Below are 22,180 nucleotides of genomic sequence, written 5' to 3'. Positions count from 1 at the left end.
TGCTGAGCTGCAAGTCCAATCAATGGGAGCCAACGCGCTGGGAGCCGGAGGGGGGAGGTGGTGACTCCCAGGACAGGACTGGAGGGGGTGGCTGTTGAGAGGAGGCTGGGGGGGGAGGGGGAACTCCCGTGACCACTTGACTGTCACCCTGGGGCGTGGAGGCAGCTGGGGCTGCTCTGGGACAGGAAGAGCTGCTCACGGGTAGAGGAGCTGGGGTCTGGTGAAGTGTGGCTGTGCCTGAACGGGGGGCACATGTGCGGGTGGGTGCACCTGTATGCATGCATGTACATCACTGAACCTGAGCAGCAGATCACGTATGTGCATGCATGTATGATGGCGTGCGAACAGCTGTGCAAACATCTGTATCACGGCCAGAAGATGCAACTGTCTGGGCAGAAGTAAAAGGCACAGCAGCATCTGGGGTGTTGCGCCAGAGGCAGGCATTGCACAGAGACAGAGAGAGAGAGAGAGAGAGAGAGAGCAGGCGGGCGGCTTGTCATACGTGCCTGGGTGCCGCCACCTTGGGGATGAGCCCAGCATGTCACCGGGCAGGCAGAGCTGCGCTGTTAAGATATCATAAGACGAGGCCATCCGCCAAGGATGTCCACACCCCAGTCCCTGGAACCTGTGAAGATGTCACCCTACGTGCCTTAAGGATCTTTGCAGATGTGATTAAGCTAAGGATCTTGAGATGAGAACATGGGGGGGGGGGGGCAGCGTCATCACAAGGGTCCTTAAAAGTGGAAGAGGTGGGGAGTTGGAGAAGGACATGTGATAGCAGAGGAATGGTCAGAGCTATTCTGTGTCACTGGCTGTAAAGATGGAGGAAAGGGACCAAGAGCCAGGGGATGAGTGTGGCTTCTAGAGCCTGGAGAAAGCAAGAAAAAGCATTCTTTCCTTAGAGCCTCTGGGAGGAACACAACCCTGCTGACATCTTGATTTTAGCCCAGTGAGATCCATGTTAGACTTGTAACCCACGGAACTGTGAGTCAATAAATCTGTGCTGTGTTAAGCCATTACATGTTTCTTTAAAGTAGGCTTCACTTCACGCTCAGTGCGGAGCCCAACGCAGGGCTTGAACTCACGGCCACGAGATCAAGATCGGAGCTGAGATCGATCAAGAGTCTGACGCAGCAACAGAAAACTAATGCGGAAGGTAATGTTATTTTGCCATTTTACAGGTGAAGACATTGGAGCTCAGAGACATCAGTGATTTACTGAGGCTCGTCCAGCCAGCACTGGCAGATGCACAATTTCAGGCAGGTCTGACCCCAGAGCCCAAGCTAGCCTCTCCCTTCTGTCCGCCGAATGGCACGGTCTCTCTCAGAGCGGTTGAGAGGGCCAGACTCCTCATTTCCAGGCAAGCTTAGAGACGCCCCTTTGCTGCCAGCTCAGACAAGATGGAATCGAGTGGCCATCTGGGAAGAGAACATTGAAAAGCCTGGACACGTTCCACTTAAAGCCTTGGTTGAAGGCGGCTTGTATATCTTCCCTCCGAGGAGAGGAAGGGGTTTATGTCTGAGCCCGAAGCCAGCTTTGACACACGGCGCTGTCTGTCTCCCCGGCCAATCCCCCTTGAACCTGCCTTAGCCCCTCCGCTCCCTTCCTCCCCGCTCAACCCAAATCTCCGTGAGTCTGCGCTCTCGGAGATGGTGATTTAGCAGTTTCACGGCCTTCAGAAGCTCAGGGGATAGATTACCGTGGGCCCAGAACCTCCCATCCCTGGGCAGAAGGGTGGCAGTGGGGTGGGTGGAGAAGCCACTGGCCCCTGACACCCACTCCCTTGCTCTGCACCCACCAGTGAGCCAGACCATGCCAAGAATCCTAGAGCACCATCCAAGATGGCCCAGGGAGGAGGGGGAATGCAGACAAGAGATAATGGCTTAGGAGCCAGACCAGCTGGGCTCCATTGCTGATTCTCTTGGGAGGTTTGCTTGACTCAATTCTCCTGCTGGGCCTTGGTTTCCATGTCTGTAACCTGGGCTACTTGGAGAACATTCCAGAGATGCCCTCTAGCTTAGACCTGCTGACATTGGTGGCTAGGCTTCTCTTCCCAACACGTGATAATCCAGCACCCAGGGGTGCATGCCTGGCCCTTCCCTGCTTGCAGATTCTCAAGGAGAGTGACTATGGTGTGTGGACAGTAGGGGGCTGGAACTGAGTGTCCAGGCTGTGTCCTGGCCTCCGGGGGATGGTATGGGGACAGTGAGGTCTGCTTTGCAGGAAGCTGTCCTGAATGACCAGTGTGAGAGCCACCCTCAAAAGACATCACCCCACTTTGTGAGCCCTTCCTCAACCCAGAAGCATGCTGTCTCCAAGGCCGGCCCTCCTGGGCTTTCTCCTCCGGCCCCAGGGAGAGGGTTTTGTGTGGTGAGGGAGATGCTTGACTGGATCCACTCTAACAGAATCAATAGACTTGTGTCAAGCAAGACTCTGATTGGCTGTCTGGAATCACATGACCATCTCTGAACCCATCACTCCAACCAGGAGAATGCAATGTTATGACAGTTCCACCGCATGATCACATGTGTGATGTCATGTGATCACATCTGCCACCAGGTGGAGGGATCACCCAGGCTACCGTGTTTGAAGCCCCCCAGAATCGCATGTAGTGCATGATAAGTTCCCCTAAGGAGCCCCGTGATGAAGCAGCATGTTAGGCAGACAAAAATGTTTCCCTGAATGCCCACCATGTTCCAGGCATTGTGTGGAAGGGTTGCTTGGGACATCTATTCCAGATGACTTCGGGAGTGTCACGCCTTACACTCCTTACCTGGGGCAGGTGAAGGCATCCCTGCCTCACACCTTGCTTTCAAGGGACTCCGTCTGGAAGGAAGGTATGTGCTTGGTGCTCTGAGGCTTCCTCCGTGAGACAAGGGGGAGACTGGGGTGGTTCTGAGATGCTCCCTCAATGGGCATCTCATTCACTCTGTGCCTTAGTGGGCATTCTGGGGGCACCTTGGCACTCGGGCACCTTGATTCCAGGATACCCCGGTGCGTGAATGTGTGTGTGTGTGTGTGTGTGTGTGTGTGTGTGTGTGTGTGTGAGTGTGTATGTGTGTGTGTTGTGAGGGTGGTGGGCGTCGGGGGTTTGGGACTCTCAGTCTTAACAGACGAGGGAGAGGTAGGGCAAGAGGGAGGTCTTGGGGACCACTGCCATGTGTCTCTGGGCCCCTGTCCTCGGCCGCCTGCGGCTCCCTGATTATTACTCTGGGCCCAGACAGAGGCAGCTGTGTGGTGGTGTTAGAAGGTGGGGCCTTTGGGAGGTGATCAGGCCACGAGGGTGGAACCTTCCCGAATGGGTTTCGTGTCCTTACAACGAGACCCTAGAGAAAGCCTCGTTCGTCCCACCACGTGAGCACGGAGAGGAGACAGCCGTCTGTGAACCAGGACGTGGGCCTCCACCAGACACTGAACCTGCCAGCACCTTGACCTTGGCCTCCAGCCTCCAGGACTGTGAGGACTAGATGTCTGTGGTCTAAGCCCCCGTCTCTGGAATTTTCGTGAGAGCAGCCTGGACAGATGAAGGCAGCGGGTGAGGCCCTGGCAGGGAGAGAGGAGGGCAGGAAGGGGGAGGTGCGTGGTGTTTCCTATTCTCCTCTGCAGTCCCGCTCCTGTGAGACAGGCCCACTGGCCAGCATGAGGGGCCCCGCTGCTCCTGTGGCTCCTGCCCGGGATGGCAGCAGCTTCGTGCTGGGCTAGTCCTGACCCGCCTCACCATCCCCTGTCTGGTTTCTCAGTTCGTCCTTCACCATGTGACCAAGTCCCTGTGGATGTGGCTCCCCCTTCAGATCCTCCGAGTGGCGTCTGCTTCTTCTTGGACCCGATGCCGCCACCATCTGGTTGGGCCTCAGACAAACCTGGACTCGAATTCTCCTGTCAACAACACGCTGTGTGAACTTGGGTTAGTTGCTGTTCCTCTCTGGACTTTACTTTTCCCGTCTGCAAGAGGGAGAGGAGGACTCCAGACAGCAGCCCCTGATGAACCCTGGACCCTCTGCCGGGGTAGGGGGGGTGGGATCCAGGACTTTTCTAGGTGTTCTCCTGGGGCTCCTTAGACCCACTCACTCCCGGATATCACCCCTGTGATCCTCTAAAGCCGTCTCCACCTCATCTGGGAGGGTGTGGGAGATGTGCTTGGCCTTAAGTCCTAAAGCCCACTTTCCCTGTATATGCAGGGCTCAGACTAGGAGGGAGTGGTCAGAGCCACGAACACGTGCCGGAAAGATCTCTTCTCCAGCGGTGGAGGAATGTGAGGGGAGAGCATACGATCATGAGATCTGGTGGGGGAGACCCCAGGGACCCCTTCCCCAGGAGGCAGCCTCTCACCTGTGCTGGGCATAGAGGGCTGACACTGGGGGCAGGGGAAGCCAAGGGGAGCAGGGAGGGGGAGAGAGGGAGGAGATCAGAGCAGAGCCGAGGCCTTGTTTTGGGTTTGAAATGCCCAAGCTGTTAATTTGAGAATAATCAATGCTAATTTGCACATATCTGGCCGCTCTGGTGGGTTATCTATTTCCCGTCAAGATGGCCCAATGTCTCCTCCAGATCTTCAAGCCTGGTGCGGCCCACCCAGTCTCCCCCAGCCTCTCCGAGGTGCCGTGGGGCCGGCTCAACCGGGGAGACAGTGGCCAGCCCCCACCCCACCTCCCGGCCCAGCCCCAGCTGCCGGTGGGCTGGAGGGAGCCCAGGGGACTGGAGGGGAGGAGAGGGCTAGGGGGCTGGCCAACGCCTGGCGGGAGAATTAAGCAGAAGTGCAAATTACCCAAACCCATGATTAACATTTCTTCCAAATCTGCATGAATATTAAAACGCAACCCACCCTGGTCCCTACACAATGAATTCTGCATGAATCTTAAGATAAATCGTTTGGATAACTTAGCGGCAGCTGTACTCCCCTGTCGCCAGCTGCCTCCCAAAATCATTTCAAGGCGGGTAAGAGGAGAGAAGAGGGGAGCATGGGGGAGAGCCGGGAGGGGGCATGAGAGGTGCTAGTCAGTGTGGGTCCTTCTGCTCGGGCACCAGCGCCAAGCGGGGCATTGGGCTGCATGTGAGGAGTGGGGTTTGCAAAGCCTGGGCTTCGGCCGGTTTTCTGGAGCCACCGTGGGAGGTTGCTGAGGACCCCTTTCTTGTGTTCCCAGGAAGAACCTTCAGGGCCTCCTGAGCTGCCTGCTCCCTCCTTCCCCTTCTTCTAAGAAGCAAACCAGCCCTGTTTGCCCTCAGCTTGTGCCCCATCCTTCTGGAGGGCCATGGTTCTCAACTGGGATATCTTTGCCCCCCAGGGGAAATTTGGCAAAGTCTGGAGATATTTTTGATTATCATCATGGAAGAAGATGCTACGAGCAACTGGTGGGTGGAGGCCACAGATGGTGCCAAGCATTCTACATGCACAAGACAGCCCCTCTCCTCCAATGACCAAGATTGTCACTGGTGTCGACACTGGCAACTCACTCTGGTGCCAACTTCACCTTGGAGGCATCTGGTTTTCCTCCAAACCTACCCCTGGGCTAAAAATGAGTTACCAGGGGCCCTGGGGGAGAGGTGGGAGTCTGGTTTTGACTTTTGGAGCCTAGCAACATCACCATTGTGACTGTCATTGTACCAGGCAGGGTCTCAGCGGGAAGCAGATGGCACCAGCTAGGGGTTCCAGAGAAGGCAGTCTAATGAAGAGACCATTCATATACATACAGACTTGTGAGCAGAGCTGAGGGAGCCAGCACAGGATGATGTAGGATCCAGGGATCCCCACACCAGTGGGGAGGCCTTACCACCTGGAGGTGAGGGAAAGGAGTGTTTCTGGTGGAGCCTGCAGAGGGTAGAGCCATGGAAAGAGGAGGGGTGCTCCAGGACAGCAGCAGGCAGGGAGGGAGTGAGCGGAATAAATACCCCAACCTTTCTCTCTCTTGCCCTCAGCTTTGAGCCAGTGTTTTCAATTGGCCAAACCCAACTAGAAGGGAGGGACAAAAGCGCCTGGTCAATCAGCCTGTAGAGGTTGGAGGGAAGGAGAAAGAATGGCTTTCATGGAATGGCAGTGGTGGTGGTGGGGGGGAGGTGGGAGGAGAGGAACAAAGAGAAGCCAGCACGATGCTCATTACCAGCACCAAGGGAAGCCACCCAGACGCTCAGCACATACAACAGTCGGTCAAAGAAGCCCCACGGAACAACCCACATCGTAGATGTGAGTAGATCGGTACAAAATGCCTTTTGGAAAAGCCTAGACTATTTTCCAATGGTAGAGCTGGGGTTAAAATGTTTAGGATTCGCTGGGGAGGGAATCTCAGAAAGAGCTTCAGTAAGCCAGTGGCATGCTGGGATTCGATTTACAAAAATGCAATTTAAGCGCAAATTTGCAGCCCACCCATCGTATAAAGGGAATAGTCAGAGGAAGAGAACTCCACCCTGGTGTGCCCTGAGAGGGACTGGTTCTTTGGGGGAGGATGAGTTGGCATCTATAGGACTTGCTCAAGACCGGGGGTGGGGGTGATGGACACAGGACCCAGGAACATTCGGGCTTTTGGCCTGACAATCGGTGGACGGTCGTGGCTCCTCCGGATACAGGAACGACCGGGATGAGGGCTGGGAATCAGGTTCTAGTGGACTCCAAAGCCCTGCTCTGGGGAGACGGCCACCTCTGGGGACTGTGGGGAGCATCTGGAGGTGGCAGCCCATTCCCTTCCCTTCCCTGTTCCCATGGTGCCCTGCGCACAACCTCTCCTCCCCGGCTGCAGGGAGGCTGGTGGTGTTTGCAGAGCGGCCGCGGAACCCGAGGAAGGGGTTTGGCCTGGAGAGTGTGAATGGCCTCCCCGAGGTAAGCAGACCAGAGGGGCTGCTGCCTCCTGTTTCCTGTTTTAGGCAACAGCCTAACAAGAAGTAGACAAACAGGAGTGCTTTTCAGCTCAGCGGGGCGATGGGGGGAGCGAATTAAAATCCCATTACAAAAACACTGCAGAGGCTGCTGGCAGCCTTGTTGATGATCGTTTACACCAATGTGCACACACCGAAACCTTCCTTGCTGTGACCCAGGCCACACAGGCAGCCGTGGAAAGAATTCTGGAGTCGAGTCAACGTGGCTCCGCCACCTGCCGCCTTCGGGCTGGTGACCTTGGGTGAGTGGCTGAGACTCCTGTGGCCTCAACTTAAGCTCTCCTGTGCTGGAAGCCTTCTGTTTGCCCTCCAGACCGCTCCCCACTTTCCCTCCCCCTCCCCCCACCTCTTCTCTGCCTGGCCCGGGAGGCGGCCTCTGGCTTGCTGGCTTGTGGCACTACCGGGGGCTCCAAAGGTGGCCAGAGCAGGTAGGACTTGGGCTCCCCAGCTCTTTCCCTGCCAGGGTGTGGCTTGGCTTTAACTACCATTGTCACTTTCTCCATGGTCACCTCCATTCCCAAGTTCTCCTTTTGTCCTCAGTGCTGGGCGTGCAATGGCTTCCCTCCCTTCTGGGCCCTGGTGTCCACTCACCCTATTCCCTGGGCCCCTCAGCCTTGCTTCACCTCTGCAATGGTCCCTTCATTGGACTCTTTTCCATCAGTATTTTAGGGAGTGCCAGGACCCTGACTGTCCACCCACCACATGGGGCTGGCGGTGGTGGTGAGGCCACAACTCTTGGAAGGTGTTAAATGCAGGGCAGGGGAGCCCACAGGGAGCACTCAGGGAGCATGGTTAGGACTAGACCGTCTGGGGTTTTGTCCCGGTTCTACCACCCAGTAAATAGCCATGGAACTTCAGACAACTTGTGATCCTTTCCATGCAGCTTCAGTTTTATTCCATAAAATGATGATGTTGATGATGGTAATGATGTCACATATGTCACGGGGTCATTTTGAGGATCAAATAAGTAAATTCATGTGAAGTTTTAAAATGGCACATCGCAAGCTGCCAGAAACATTAGCTATTTCTTCTTACGGTGGTATATTCTCCCGAAACACATCTTCTTCCAGGTCACACAAAAGGCCTAGTCGGCCATCAACCTCCATCTGTCTTCGAATAATGTGATTGTGACACAGTTTCTTCTGTGGTTCCAAGGACCTTGAGGCCATCTCTGTCCCGGGGGAGGCCCATGTGCCCAACTCCCATCCTCAACCACCCCTTCTGAGAGCTCTGGTGAGGTCTTGGGAATCCAGTCATGGATATCCCTGGTCCCCAGTAGGACTGTGGTTTGCTGAAGGTTTGTTTTACTCATGAATGTGTATCAAGGGCCTAACATAAGCCAGGCACTATGCTGAGCCTTGGGGACGCTGTGTTAAACTTACAAGGACTCTCTTTCTGCATTGGGCTATTCAGTTAGGATCATAAATGACCCCTGAGCCACAATGGACCAAGTTTAGAATAGCCACGTAGGAGTGGCGAGTGTCAGTGGCTCTAGGATTCTTGGCTGCTTGGATGGGTTTGGGAGGGACTTCTATAACCACCTATGTTCTAAAGATGTCACATGTCACACCCATATCATTTTGTTGGATTTGCTTTAGAAAAGAGGGCTTGGCATGATTCTGGCCAAAGGCCTCCCTTTTCTACAAAGAAAGTCCACGAATTTTAACTTCCACCATGACCATCACCACCATCATCATGGTCACAACAACAGAAAACTGCTTTTCTTATTTTGGCCACCTTTTTTCCAGAACAGAAGATGGCACAACAGAGTCCTTGGCAGCCTTCTCTCTGAGGTTCTTCATTTTTCGGTCAAGAGGTAGGTTCTCCAGTCTCCAGGAGAAGAGTAAGGGACAAGGTGTGCTCCAGACAAAAATCTTAAAGTGAGGCATTCAGAAAAGAGGTCAGACTGGTTCAGTGAGTGGTTAAATTCTTCTTGAGTTCATAAGGCCTGGAACTTCTGTCACTTTTCATCCTTAACTCCCTCACCCTCCCTTCCTCACCTGTGCTCCCCACCCTGCACTGGGCATGGGCTTGGAGTCTGGGAGACCTGCTCCATCCTAGCTGTGTAACCCCAGGTAAGTGGTTAAGGATAAGAATATCAACCTCATAAGATTATTATGAGAATCTGATGTCAGTAAACCACTTGGTCTAGTATCTGGTACATAGTAAATTCTCATTGGACACCTGTCATCCATCTGTCCATTGTCTATCTTTACTGTCTAGGTATCATCTTCATGATTAAAGCATCTTTTTTTGGTTCAGATTATCTATAGGTGTGTGACAAATAACCCCAAACTTAGTGATATAAAACAATTATCATTTATTCTTCCTATCTCTCATGGTTTTGGGGTTAGCCAGTCAGTTCTCACTTGGGTTCTTTCATGTGGTTTCAGTCAGAAGGTGGTTGGAATCATCTTAAAGACCTCCTCACTCTCTCATGTCTGGTGATTGATGCAGACTATTGGCTGAGACCTTAGCTGGAGCTGTCTGTTGGGACACCTGTACGTGACCTCTCCATGTGGCCTGGGTTTCCTCACAACATTGCGGCTGGGTTCCAAGAGCAAGCATCCCAAGAAACAGGTAACCACATGGAAGCTCTGTTGCCTTTTTTTTGACGTAGCCTTGGAAGTCACAAAGCATCATTCTTGCCATACTCTACGGATTGAGGGAGACACTTAGGTCTGCTTAGGTTCAAGGGAAAGGGACCCTTCATCTTGATGGGGGAGAGACCAAATCACATTGCAGGAAGACTATGTAGGAGGAGATATTATTGCAGCCATTTCTGGAATATAATCTTCCACAGTTTGATCTCTTCATTAGACCTTGATGTTTTCTTGTCCTCTGGTATTCACCCTCTTAGAGGGTTAGACAATACCCTCTCTGTGCCCTTTGGGAAATCTACTGCATTAGAGACAGCAGTGTCCTAGGAGCCCAGATCTTTGGTTTCTTGAACCAACTCTGTGTGGTGCTTCTGAGCCAGTCTGGAGCTACTCACTGCCCCTTCTCCATTTCCATACCTTCAGTACTACAGAGACTCAGAGGCAGAAGAGGGTATTTTATACCTGAGTTTTCCACTCTGATTAGCTCAACACTTCTCCACCCAAAAGAAGAAAGTCAAATCATTTTATGGGATTTGGGGCTGGGATATCCACAGCCACAACCCTCCAAACACCAGCTCTTCTGGTTCAAGAGCTCATTCCCAATAACTTCATCCCTGGCTCACCATCGTTCCAGAAGCCCAGAGTCTCCCAAACTTACCTTTTCTTCTATCCTCACTTGTATTGTCTTGTATTGTATTGTCTCTTGCTATATAACACATTACAATAAAACTTAGTGACTAGAAATAACATATACATATATTATTATCTCACAGCTCATGGGTCAGGAATACTGGTGTAGCTCAACTGGGCCCTAGGCTCAGGAGCTCTCGCAAGGCTGCAATCAAAACTGTTATCTGGGGCTGTGGTCTCATCTGAAGTCTTGGCTGGGGAAAGAGTCATTTTCAGGCTCACTCATGATAGTCAGCAGGTCTCAGGCCTTTACTGTATCTTAGCCAGAGGCCTCCCTCAGTTCTTTGCCTTGTGGACCTCTCCATAGGACAACTCATGATCTGACAGTTTCCCTTATTATAATGAAAAAGTGAGCAAACAAGAAGAGAATGAGAGCAAGGTGGAAGTCACAGTATTTTACCACCGAAGCTTTGAAGTGCCATCTCTGTCGTATACCATTCTTTAGACACAGGCCACTGAGTGCAACTCTCATTTAAGGTGAGGATTTTACACAGGGCATGAATAGTAGGAGATGGGACTCATTGGGAGCCATTTTAGAAATTGCCTATCACAGACACCATGGCCATGGGATTTGGGGGAGGCAGATGTGAGATTCTGCTTTGCTGATAATAAAAGAAGACATGAACTTTCATAGCAACATTATTCAGAATAATCAAAAAGTGTAAACAGCCCATATGTCCGTCACTGGATGAATGGATAGAAAGATGTGGTATATCCATACAATGGATATGAAAAGAGATGAAGTACTGATAGGTACTAGAACATGAATGAACTTTGAAAACATACCAAGTGAAAGAAGCCACTCACAAAAGACCACATATTGTATGATTCCATTTACATGAAATGTTCAGAATAGGCAAATGTGTAGAGACAGAAAGTATATTAGTGGTTGCCAGGGGCTGGGGGAGCTGGGGGCACCAGGGGGGTACAGTGGGTTGAATGGTGGCCCTAAAAAGATATGTCCGTATTCTAAACCCAGAGCCTGTGAATACGACCTTATTAGGAAGAAGGGGTCTTTGCAGATGTAATTAAGGATCTCGAGATCATCCTAGATTTTGGGCAAGATGTAAATTCAGTGACATGTGTCCTTATAAGAGAAAGGCAGAGGGAGATCCCAAACCCAGACATCTGGAGGAGATCACACGGAGATGGGGGCAGAGACTGAAGTGACGTGGCCACCAGCCAAGGAACACCTGGAACCTCCAGAAGGTGAAAGTGTCAAGGGAAGATCCCCATGTAAAGCTTTTGTACAGAACACGGCCCTTGCATCTCCTTGGTTTTAGACTCTGGACTCCACAACTGGGAAAGAATAAATTCCTGTCATTTTAATCCACTAAGGGTGTGGTAATCTGTTACCGCAGCTCTAGAAAACGAATTCAGAGGGTACTGGCTAAGGGGTACAGGGTTTCTTTTCAGGACAATGAAAATATTCTAGAATTGACTGGGGTATAGTATACAACCCTGTGTATAAACTAAAAACCATTGAGTTGTTCACTTTATTTTTATTTATTTATTAAAAAATTTTCTTTAAATGTTTATTTATTTTTGAGAGGGAGAGAGAGACAGAGTGCAAGCTGGGGAGGGGCAGAGAGAGAGGGAGACACAGAATCCGAAGCAGGCTCCAGGCTCTGAGTTGTCAGCACAGAGCCCGATGCGGGGCTTGAACCCAAAGACTGCGAGATCATGACCTGAGCTGAAGGCCGACACTTAACTGAGCCACCCAGGAACCCCGAGTTATTCATTTTAAATGGGTGAACTGTATGGTATGTGAATTATATCTCAACAAAATCATTAAAAGTAAAGTAGTTGGGGAGATTTTCCCCTCTTGCAGCAAGCCAGGGACAGAGGCAGACCAGAAGAGGGACAGTTTTGCTTCAGCCTGGACTATTCCATAATGCCAAGCTGCTCCCCCAGGTAGCATTTTTCTCCACTGGCCCTTGGCATCTGGGCCTTACGTTCCAGGTCATAGTGGTGCCATGGGGAGGCAATGTGTTCAGGAGATAGTCACACCTTCCCTGCTCCCTCTTTCTCATTCATGTCACCATTCCCTCCTGTTCATGTTTAACTTTTTCTTCTCACCTCTCAGTTTTCACTCTATGCTGCCCACCCCCCAACGCCACCACCCCGTTTTGTGCTTCACCCCCTCTTCCCCTTCCAAATTGTAAAGCTCCAGGGTGGAATCCATTTCCAATCCCTCAGATGTCAGGGGAATTGAAAGCATGGCAAATATTTCCGAGATCTAAATTACACCGACCCCGGAAGGCAGAACTTGCAGTATAATCCAGGTTATGAATTGTAAATCAGACGCCATGCAAAGTACTTGCAAAAATTCAATAAAGCTTTTGCTCCCAGCACAGCAAAGCCCGGCCTAAGGAGGCAGGAGGAGGCAGCTGGGGAGAGAAGGAAGGAAAGGGAGGCATGTGATGGGGAGGGAGGGCAGACGGTGGGTGGGGCTGGTCTTAGCACTGCTTGGTCAAGGCTCTCATGGCCAGCAGTTGCCCCTGCTCCTGTTAGTAGGAGTCAAGAGGTCCCCATGGCCTTTGGCTAACACGTCCTCCAAGATTTAATTCAGTCTTGCAAATAAGAATACTATCTTTGCCAGGCAGTCTAAAACCTACAGAGGCCATGAAAGTGAAGGGGGGCTTCTAGACCACTCATTTGGCATCAACTCTCAGGCTGCCTGTTTATACAAGTTGTTACCCAGGTGTCTTGCAGGTCCAGAGCGGGTGACAGTCACTGATATGTATGTAGTAGGGGATGCCCTGCCTGATATTAAATTCGTTTTCATCTCCATGTTAGTGAGAAAGAAGTCAGAGAACTCGCTGTGGATCCACTGCTGTAGGAGGGAATGCAGTGTCACCCACACCCAGCCCAGAGTCTTATTTAGAAGCAAGGTTGAGGAGCAATGGCCCCACTTCATGGCTGGAAGTGGGTGGCCCAAAGGCTCTTATGTTTTAAGGACTGGCGATTGCAAGAGAAAGGAGTGGGGGAGAAACAGCACAGGTACTCACTTCTTCCCTGGCTGCCAGGGCTGGAGATACACAGAGGTACGGTAGTAGTTCTGCCAGCCCGAGCTGGGGGATTCCTGGGAGGTCGTATTTTGTACAGTGATGTCTCTGGAGCACAAGAAGGTCAATAGCGCCGTTCATTCAAGAACTGAAGGGAAACAAGAAGTGTGTGGAGATGGCGCCTCACCGCTCACACCTGGCTTCACGGGTGTCCCAGTACATCTGCACAGATGACCCACTGATTCATTTCACATCCACCTGCTGGGCACTGTGCTGGCTGCCAGGAATATGAGGGGTAAAATGAGGTCCTTCCTTGAGCAGATCTGATGGTGATAGATTGAATCCTTCCTCCCCGGCTCCCAGATGCTCAGAAGACCCAGGTAGCAGGCACCAGCTTCAGGGACAGAGCAGGTGCTGCCCTTGGTCACAGCAGAGCTATGGGGCTGGTATAAAGAAGACTTGAACTACTAGTGTTGGGAGGGGGGTTGCCAACACAGGGCTTTAGGAGGCCTGAATGTTCCCAGCCTATTAATAGTCATGACGAGAAGGATATGGAAAGCCTTCTCTTCAGGTGCTCAGGGCTCTGCTAAGCAATTAAAATGCAGCATTGCACATGACTCTAATGAGGACACCATTAATATTGGGGGCAGCCCTAGCTCTGGGCTGCATCCTGGAAGACCGGCCTCATCAGGGAGGCCTGGCCAGAAAGAGTTCAGCACAGCCTTTTTTCTATAAAAAACATCTGTGTCTGTCTATCTGTCTCTGTCTCTGTCTCTCCCTCCTTGCTTCCTCCCACCCCTGTACACCCTTGAAGAACATGGAGAATATGCAGTGTAGGTGTGAAACTGAGCCTGTTCAAAACCCCAAGGCCTATGTGGCTCAGCTCTACTATCTGCGGACCTTTGGCAGGTGTCCTCCCCAGCACACACACTCCATGATCCCCACCTCCTGATATTCATGTGCTTGTATAAATCCACACCCCCACCACCCCTCGAGTGTGGGCTTCTACCCAACAGAATAGAGCAAAGGTAAAGGAACGTCGCTTCTGTGATCAGGCTTTATAAGATTGCCATTTGTGTTGTTAGCACATTCCATTGCCTTCTGGCTTCCGTGCTTTGATGAAGGAAACTGGCTTGTTGGAGAGGCTCACCTAGCAAGGAACTGACCTCCAGCCAATAGCCAGCTCGCAGCTGAGACCTCAGTTCAACAACCCTCAAGGAACTGAATCCTGCCGGCAGCCATGTGATCTTGGACTTGGATCTTTCCCCACTCAAGCCTTCAGATGAGACCCCAGCTCTGGCCAACACCTTGATGGCAGCCCTGAATAGAGACCCAGATGAGCCAGGCATGGACTCTTGACACACAGAAACTGTGAGATAGTAACTGTGGCTTTTAAGCTGCTAAGTTTTGGGGATGAATTGTTACCCAGCAGTAGATAACTCATACAGCAAACGATTTAACTTTTCAGGATTTTGTTTCTCATTTGGAAACCAGTTCTGATCCTACGATCTCACAGGGTTGCTGAGAGGATTAACTGATTGGGTGCATGTAAGGTATGTTTACAGTGCTGAGCACCCAGAAAACAGGGAAGAGCCGCTTCATTATTAATTTACATCATCCTAAATAACAATGGCTATTTTGGACCACTGTGTTTAGAACCCCAGAGCTGGCTTGTCCAGGAGAATACCAACGAGATCAGATATAGTGCTTCAGTAACAGTGCTTGCATTTATACAGAGTTCTCCAGTTAACAAAGCTCACTAACATTGCACTCACTTGACAGGTGAAGTAGGAAGCCGGGCCTTTCCAAAAAAATTTATTTGATGTATATTTTCGGAAGGGACAGATCCCATTTTCCTACTTTTGGGCATCCTCACTGGCTTCCTGTCCTGCCTAGATCTTAGGCAACCACTTTTTTTTTTTTTAAATAATTGAGGTAAAATTCTCAATGGTTAAAAGTAACCATTTTAAAGTGTATCATTAAGTACATTCCCAATGTTGGACAGTCAGTACCTTTATCTAGCTCCAAAACATTAAAAAAATGTTTATTTATTTTGGGAGAGAGAGAGAGAGAGAGAGAGAGAGAGAGAGAGAGAATGCATGTGAGCAGGGAAGGGACAGGGAGAGGGAGAAAGAATCTCAAGTAGGGTCAGCACTGTCAGCATAGAGCTCAATGTGGGGCTTGATCCCACAAACTGTGAGATCATGGCCTGAGCCAAAATCAAGAGTTGGACACTCAATGAACTGAGCCACCCAGCAGCCCCTAGTTCTGCATCTTTCTATGACGTCTGCTCACCTGACCTGAGTTCTAACCACTGAAGACCCACCTACTGGCCATCAGATACCTTGCCCTGTGTGACCTCTGATCTGCCTCTCCCCATGTTCCTTCTCCCATCACTGAACTGCCCACCAGGGTCTATCTTACTTTAGCATCTCCTCTTGGACCTGTCACCTTACCAGACCCTCCCAAGTGTGCTGCTTCCTTCCATGAAGACCTCTCCAGATCACATCTCCTCTGGCTTCTCTTGGGCTCCAACAGTGTCTGCTGCATTTAGTCCCAGCCGGAAGCTACCCAAGAAATGTGTCAGCAAAGCTGCAGCTTCTGTGTTACACCAACAACAGCTGATCCAATTTTTCTTAATTAGTACATTTAATTATTAGTAACATTTTTCTTAAGTAGAATTAATTACCCCATCACCAGCTCTGGCCAACTATGTCTTCTCACCATAGCTTCTTATTGATATTCTACTGAGGCCATATTCTCCCCCTCCCTCTAAGGGAATGGGAGCTTTTGGCAAAGGCTCCTGGGAATGAAGTCCCCACTTTGTGCACCTGTTGAGGATGCCAGCCAAGATGTTAAATCAAGCCAGAAATTGTGGGTGGGTGTGGCTGAGATCCAGGTGGAGAGAGAGGGATAGCTGCCCAAAGTGATTAGCATCTTTATTCCTCTGGGCTGAGTCTAACCCCTGGAAAGTTCCTTTTTGCATGTGGTTGGGAAGTTCCAGAACAAGTATTCAGCCAGGGGTGGTGGTGAGGAAGCAGACAGTGAAGGCTATCTGCTTTTCTCAGCTACCTGCTTCAAGGTGGCCAAGGAAGAAGGGCTCAGCCCAGCTAGCATGTCTGGATTCTTCCAGGAGTTCCCACTTTTGGATTCAGACCAGCTGCAGTACAGCTGCAGTCCAGGAACAAGAATAAGAGTAGCTATTGAGAAACCTTATCAACCTGCACTTGCTTCCAAGTGTACATTGAAGGGGGCTCAAGAAATACTGGAGCTAGCTAGTCAGGGCAACTGTTTAAACCAGAGTTCTCAAAAGTTCCATAGAGCCTGAGTCCTAGCAGATGCTCTGGGAAGAAACAAAGGGGTAGATTCACAGCCACCAAACTCTGGGAAGTATTGCATTCCACACACACCTCTTCTAGTTATGTCACCCATCCTGGGGATTCCAGTGTTCTCCTCTTGTCCCACCACCCAAGAATTCTTGACCCTGGGCAGGTCACTTACTCTCTGCATCTTGGTTTACCCAGCTGTAACACAGGGGTAACAACAGCACCAATGTGAGGCTGAAATGTGTTAGTACATGTATGGTGCTGGGTGCATTGGGCTGTAGTCTCCATGGATGACGATTATTGTATCACTACCACCATCATCACCATCCTCCTCATCACCACCACCATCATTATCACCACAACCATTATCACTGTCATCGAAATGATAAAGGATTTGACAAACTTTACATCTAAATAATCTCTTTAATTTTGATTAGCTCAGAGCTTCTCAAACATATTCAACCACAAAAATTTTTCAGAGCTGCAGAAGGTCAGTTCCTCGGGACATACTTTTGGAAATGCTGGTCTAAACACCCCAAGGCTGTGTTTTCCTCAAAGGTGTCTGGAGATACCCTGTAATTTATGTGTAGGTGTACTCCAGGGCTTGGCCACCTGACCCCTCTTTCCAGTCAGTTCTTCAGCAATTGGGTCACAACGGGCCAAGATGCTCCTCAGGAGTTTTGTGCTACTTTCCCAGGGTTCTCTAGCCCTAACTTTGTGCCAGTGTCACCTTGATAAACCACTTCCCACAGTCAGGGCTCAAGTCTCCATGGTGGATAGTGGTGTCCATTGTTCTGATAGTTTCAACATGTTAGTCTCCAGACATTTTATCTACTTCTCCATGTTGATATGGAGATCCACTGAAGGCCAGGGATCATCTCCTTGAGTCTATGTCCAGGGATGAACAAACAATGGGTGCATAATCCATGGGGCAACTGAACAGGGCGGAAGCTGAGAGAACACCACCCAGCTCCAATTCTGGCTGGAACAGGGCCGCTATCTGCAGCAAAGTCCAGGGTGGAGGGGAAGGGGCCCTGAATTTGGAGTCTGAAAACCAAGGTTCAAATTCTAGTTTGCTGGAAGCAGGGCCTTGGATGAGTTGCTTAAACATCTTGATCCCATCTGGAAAATGGGAATGCCTATATCCTTCAAGACCTTCTCACATGGTTGTGTTGAAGATCAGAGCAGACACTATATGGGAAAGCACCTTGTCTGGGGGAAAATGCCATGACGTGATGCTTTGGCATTGCCCTTGTGTCCCTCCTCCCACCCCCTGCCATCACCCCAACTGGGACAGGCATCGTGAGCAGGACCGAAGACTGAGCAGTCACAACAATGTCGGGAATGAGCATTATTATGTGCTGTGACAATATTTGATGAATTCATATGTGCCTAGGGGAGCAGACTAAGTAGGTGAATAAAGTGAGAATATTCTCTGTGACAATCAATATTCCTTCAATTGAACCATCTCTGCAGATCTGACATTTTGATTTTTCTTTTTTGGACACATTAACTGGATTTATGCTTCCATACAGTGGAAACAGTAGGGAGAAGAGGTGGAGGCAGCCTTAGCAGGACAGGTGCTTCCGGGGAACCTGGGTAGGCTGATGGGAGTGGGTCTATTTGTAGAACACCCCAGATGGGAGCTGATGACCCTCTGCTCTGCCCACCTGGCTGCTGCAGTGCTGGAAGGCCCCAGTGGCCTGTGGTTCTTTCAGCTCTAGCACGAGGGCTGGGAGAGGAGCCAGCTCAGGCTCAGGAGCCCTCCTGCCATGGTGCTTTGGTCCAGGCTACCAGAAGGGGCCAGATCAGCTCAAGGCAGCAGGAAGGGCCAGATGACTTCTCCAGGTCCTCTCCGGGGTCCAGGTGAAGCACACAGGCTCTGATCACTGCCTGGGTTCATCTGGTGGCTCTGTCATTTGCCAAAAAATGGTGGTAAGTGCATGACCTTTGCATGACCTTAGGCCAAGTTCATAACACCTTTTGTCTCAGTGTATCCGTTTGCAAAATGGAGCTGATAATAAAACTAACTTGTGTTGAGTGACTTTAGGTGCCAGGCATTCTTTTCAGAGCTCTCCATGGATTGATGTACTTAATCCTGACAATAACCCAGCGGGATGAGTATGATAATAGTCCCATTTGCAGGCGAAGAAATGTGGAGACACAGCTATACATTTTAAGCAGGTGAGGGTTCGAAACTCAGCTCTGTCACCTAATGGCTGTGTAAGTCAAGACTGTTCATGGAAAAAAGTACAACTTGAAGGAGTTTCAGCAAAAACTGGGTGGCAATATTGACTTTGGTGGTTGGAAGGGATACTGGGGTTGCTCAAGGAATCCTAGAGAGGAAAGGCTCTAGAATCTTCCAGAGTATTCTAGAAGCCCTTAAAGTCTCCAGCATGTTTGGGGTTGGAAGGCCTTCTGTCCCATCTGTAATTTTGTCCTCTGTCGTCACCTGTCATTGTGTACCTCTGCTTTCCTTTCTAGGTTACTTTATTTTTAATTTTTATTTTTTTTAACATTTATTCATTTTTCAGAGACAGAGACAGAGCTCGAACAGGAGAGGGACAGAGAGAGAGGGAGACACAGAATCCAAAGTAGGCTCCAGCCTCTGAGCTCGCAGAGCTCGAACCCACAAACTGTGAGATCATGACCTGAGCCAAAGTCAGTTGCTTAACCTACTGAGCCACCCCGGCGCCCCTTTTCCAGGTTACTTTGTAAGGCAGGATAGCACAGAGCTTGGAGCAATGACTCAGGAATCTGTCCGTGTTTGCCCCTGATGGCCACTTACTAGCAACATGACTTGGGGCAAGGCCTTTAGCATCTCTGAACTTCTCCTCATCCATGAAGTGGAATGACGATAGAACCTTCCTCGTACGTTTATTAAATTCTCCTCACTACATAGAAAGCGTGTGGAACAGTGCCCAGCATGTGGCGGGTGCTTAGTCCAGTTGGGAATCAGGGTTCCTCTTCCAGATTCTTTTCCTCCTCATGGCCCGCAGCCTTAGCTCGACCAGATCATCTGAGATCATCTTCCTTTCTGAGCCTGTGAACCAGTCCATCCCCAGGAAGGATTCTGACTGTCCAATCCTGATATCAGCCGCTATGATCAGGCAGAGTGAGGTACTAAGATTGTCTAGATCTGGTTAGAGTACTTGTCCCTGTAAGGAAATTTGGAATGAGCCCAAAAGGTCACCGGGTGTCGCAGATGGAAAACCAGGCAGTTCAGAGCACACCCTTGCAGGCCATTGGATTCTAGCCTTTTGGTGTCTTTGAGCTGTTTTATGGCTCCGTAAGTTGTAGATAACTGATAGCAAAGCAAAATAACTCTTGTCTATAGACATGCAAATAAATTCTGTCCAGTGGTTCAATTGATTTCCCTCTTCTTTAAGGAATGAGTCCGTTGCAGCCTTTGTAAATTCACATCCACTTTCCTTTGCTGTGTATAAATTTATGCCTTTTAGACTTCTCCTTTGGATTAGCTGTAATATCCGCCTGGTTCCATCACTAATATTAAACCAAATAAAATCTTTAACACGTGTTCAAGTACGAGAGTCATGATCTTGCCTTTCAGGGAAAGCTATCCTTTAACACGTCCGACGATAGGAAAGGTCACTAAGCAGACTGCAAAATAATTACCGTGGTCCGGTCTCCTAGCGGTGTGACCTTCATCCAGGCCTTAGTTTTCTCGTCTGTAAGATGGGAAACACTACATACTTCAGGCCATGCTGCGAGAATTTCCAAGAAAAGTATGGAAAGCAGCCGGCCCACGTCTGGGCACATAGGAGATGTGCAGTGACCGGGAGCTGTTGCAGGCATGGGGTTGGGGTTATTGCTGGTGTTACAGATGGCCCTGGTCATGCATCAACAACAGCCAAGTGGCATCACAGGCATGGAATGTAGGGAGAGGGACAAGAGGCACCATGCGTTCTCTAAGGCTTGTTGTGGCTGCAACCAGAGAGGAGAGGAGGAGGGGAGACTTCTCTGAGTGAAGCCACACATGACCGGTGCACTGAGAGCCCCCGTAAATGTTAGCAGGCACATCCCACCCAAAGTGCAGTCAGCGTGGGGGACAGCTGTGGACTTGGCATCCAGTACTTGGGGAAGCATATTGACGCGGAGACGAGATTTGGACTTGTCAGTACGTAGAAGGGGTGGTCAGGGCGGTGCCAGAGAGAGGCGGGAACGCAGGCATGTCTGCTTGTTTCCAAGGGAGGCTGTGTTTTGCCGGCAGATGTGAACCTGTGGCTTTGGGGACAGCGTCCTCCATGCTGCACCTGTCAGTTTGTCCCCCAGCTGTGTGGCCCCCTCCACCCCCCCCCCCAATAGCTTGCCCTGAAGAAATCCCGGATGCTGTCATGAACATGGGTCTGTCTGCTAAGAGGAAGGCCACACTGTGTCAGGTGGTAAGTGGTGAACTGCTCTCGCACAGAGCACGGGGCCACGAGGGCCTCTGTACTGAACACATTGCTCCCCGTCCCCCAGCTTTATCCCCAACTGTGACTGCATTCCTAGCCTTCGCTTTCCTTGGCTTTGACCCGAGATGGACTTTCTCCTCTGTGTTTCCGAGTGCATCTTGCTCCTGCCCCACTATAGGCTGGGTGTGACCACATCCAAACTGATCAGACAGCTTATTGGCATGCTAGACAGAAAGGAACCCCAATGCCCCTTGTCCCCATCATCCTCGGTTTGCACTTGTCCAAAGTAGCTGCTGGGAAGCTAGCTGGAGGCCAGGAGAGTCACCTCGGCCAGTTGAGGAGGGATGGGCAAGGGTGGCAAGGGTGATCCTGCAAAGAGTGTGGGGTCAGGGGCCAGTAGGGTGTGTCGGGAGAGGGCTTTGAGTCTTGACCAATTGGAGAAAAACAGATTGTGACTTACCACAGGTGGAAATGACAAATGATGGCCCGGGAAAACGACCGTGGACTTTATCAACCACAGGATACACGACCGAAGAGATCACCAGAGGCAGGAGGAGGTGGCTGTCCTTCTTGTCTCAAGGATATAGCTGGCCACGGACCTCCCCACTCATACCCAAGCTCATGATGCTGTGACTCTCCGTTTACCTGAGTCCTCTATGCAGGCTCCAGTGACTCAAACCCAAGTTGCTGGATCATACAGGGCTCCCCTCACCCCATTATCCTTGCCATTGAGCTGGTGGAAGCTGGTGGAGACAGAGCACCCCCCTAATAGACAAAAGAAACAGCAGTATGAGTGACTGTACGGCCCGCTCCACGTGGCCTGGTGGTTTTCCTCTTAGGCTCCCCGGAGAATTTTCCTTTGCTTACCTAGGCTGGCCAGAAGGGCTGCCTCTTCCAACGTCCCCAAGGCAACCACTCCATGTCAGCTAGGACTCCTGAACCCATGGCAACCTGCCAGATGCTGCTTCTGGAAGTGAGACCTTACAGGCTGGCTGTCCCCCAGCAACACTGCTGTTCTCATTGGGTCAGGATGACCTCTTAGGAGGGTGCCAGGCCTGGCATACACTCTCTTCTGGAAACAAACAGCCTCCCACTCTCCTGTTTAGGTAGACTCCATGTCAGTTTCAAGGGGGAGGTCTCCTGGGTACTCAACAGTTCTGTTGGGCCTTGGAAATGAAATAGGATTTTGACTGACCTTAGTGGGGGGCTCCTTCTTTTATTCTCTATAGTGACCACCAAGCTTGGCCTAGGGGTTCACCCTTTCCCCATTCCTTTCCCTT

General features: G+C 50.6%; 2 long non-coding RNA genes across 13 annotated transcripts; one reads left to right on the top strand and one right to left on the bottom strand.

Moving 5' to 3' along the window:
- The first annotated feature begins 5,555 nt into the window (after positions 1-5,555).
- Positions 5,556-11,484, top strand: LOC102901701. Of its 12 annotated transcripts, none has more exons than XR_006589731.1 (6): positions 5,556-5,774; positions 6,096-6,175; positions 7,932-8,158; positions 8,610-8,677; positions 9,255-9,441; positions 11,247-11,484. It is a non-coding gene; the product is annotated as an uncharacterized LOC102901701 (long non-coding RNA). The 12 variants fall into 12 exon arrangements; XR_002738212.2 differs by having other exon boundaries at positions 5,557-5,774; positions 8,615-8,677; XR_002738215.2 differs by having other exon boundaries at positions 5,558-5,774; positions 8,615-8,677; positions 9,319-9,441.
- Positions 11,485-14,198: 2,714 nt separating this feature from the next.
- On the bottom strand, positions 14,199-16,839 carry LOC123382010. The gene is made up of 2 exons (XR_006589736.1): positions 15,616-16,839; positions 14,199-14,479 (listed from the first exon to the last, which is right to left on the bottom strand). It is a non-coding gene; the product is annotated as an uncharacterized LOC123382010 (long non-coding RNA).
- Between the last annotated feature and the right edge of the window lie 5,341 nt (positions 16,840-22,180).

This window comes from Felis catus, chromosome E1, assembly GCF_018350175.1.
Source record: "Felis catus isolate Fca126 chromosome E1, F.catus_Fca126_mat1.0, whole genome shotgun sequence".
NCBI classification, from domain to species: Eukaryota; Metazoa; Chordata; class Mammalia; order Carnivora; family Felidae; genus Felis; species Felis catus.
Note: the sequence above shows the minus strand (reverse complement) of the source record. Positions and strands in the feature narration are given on the sequence as shown.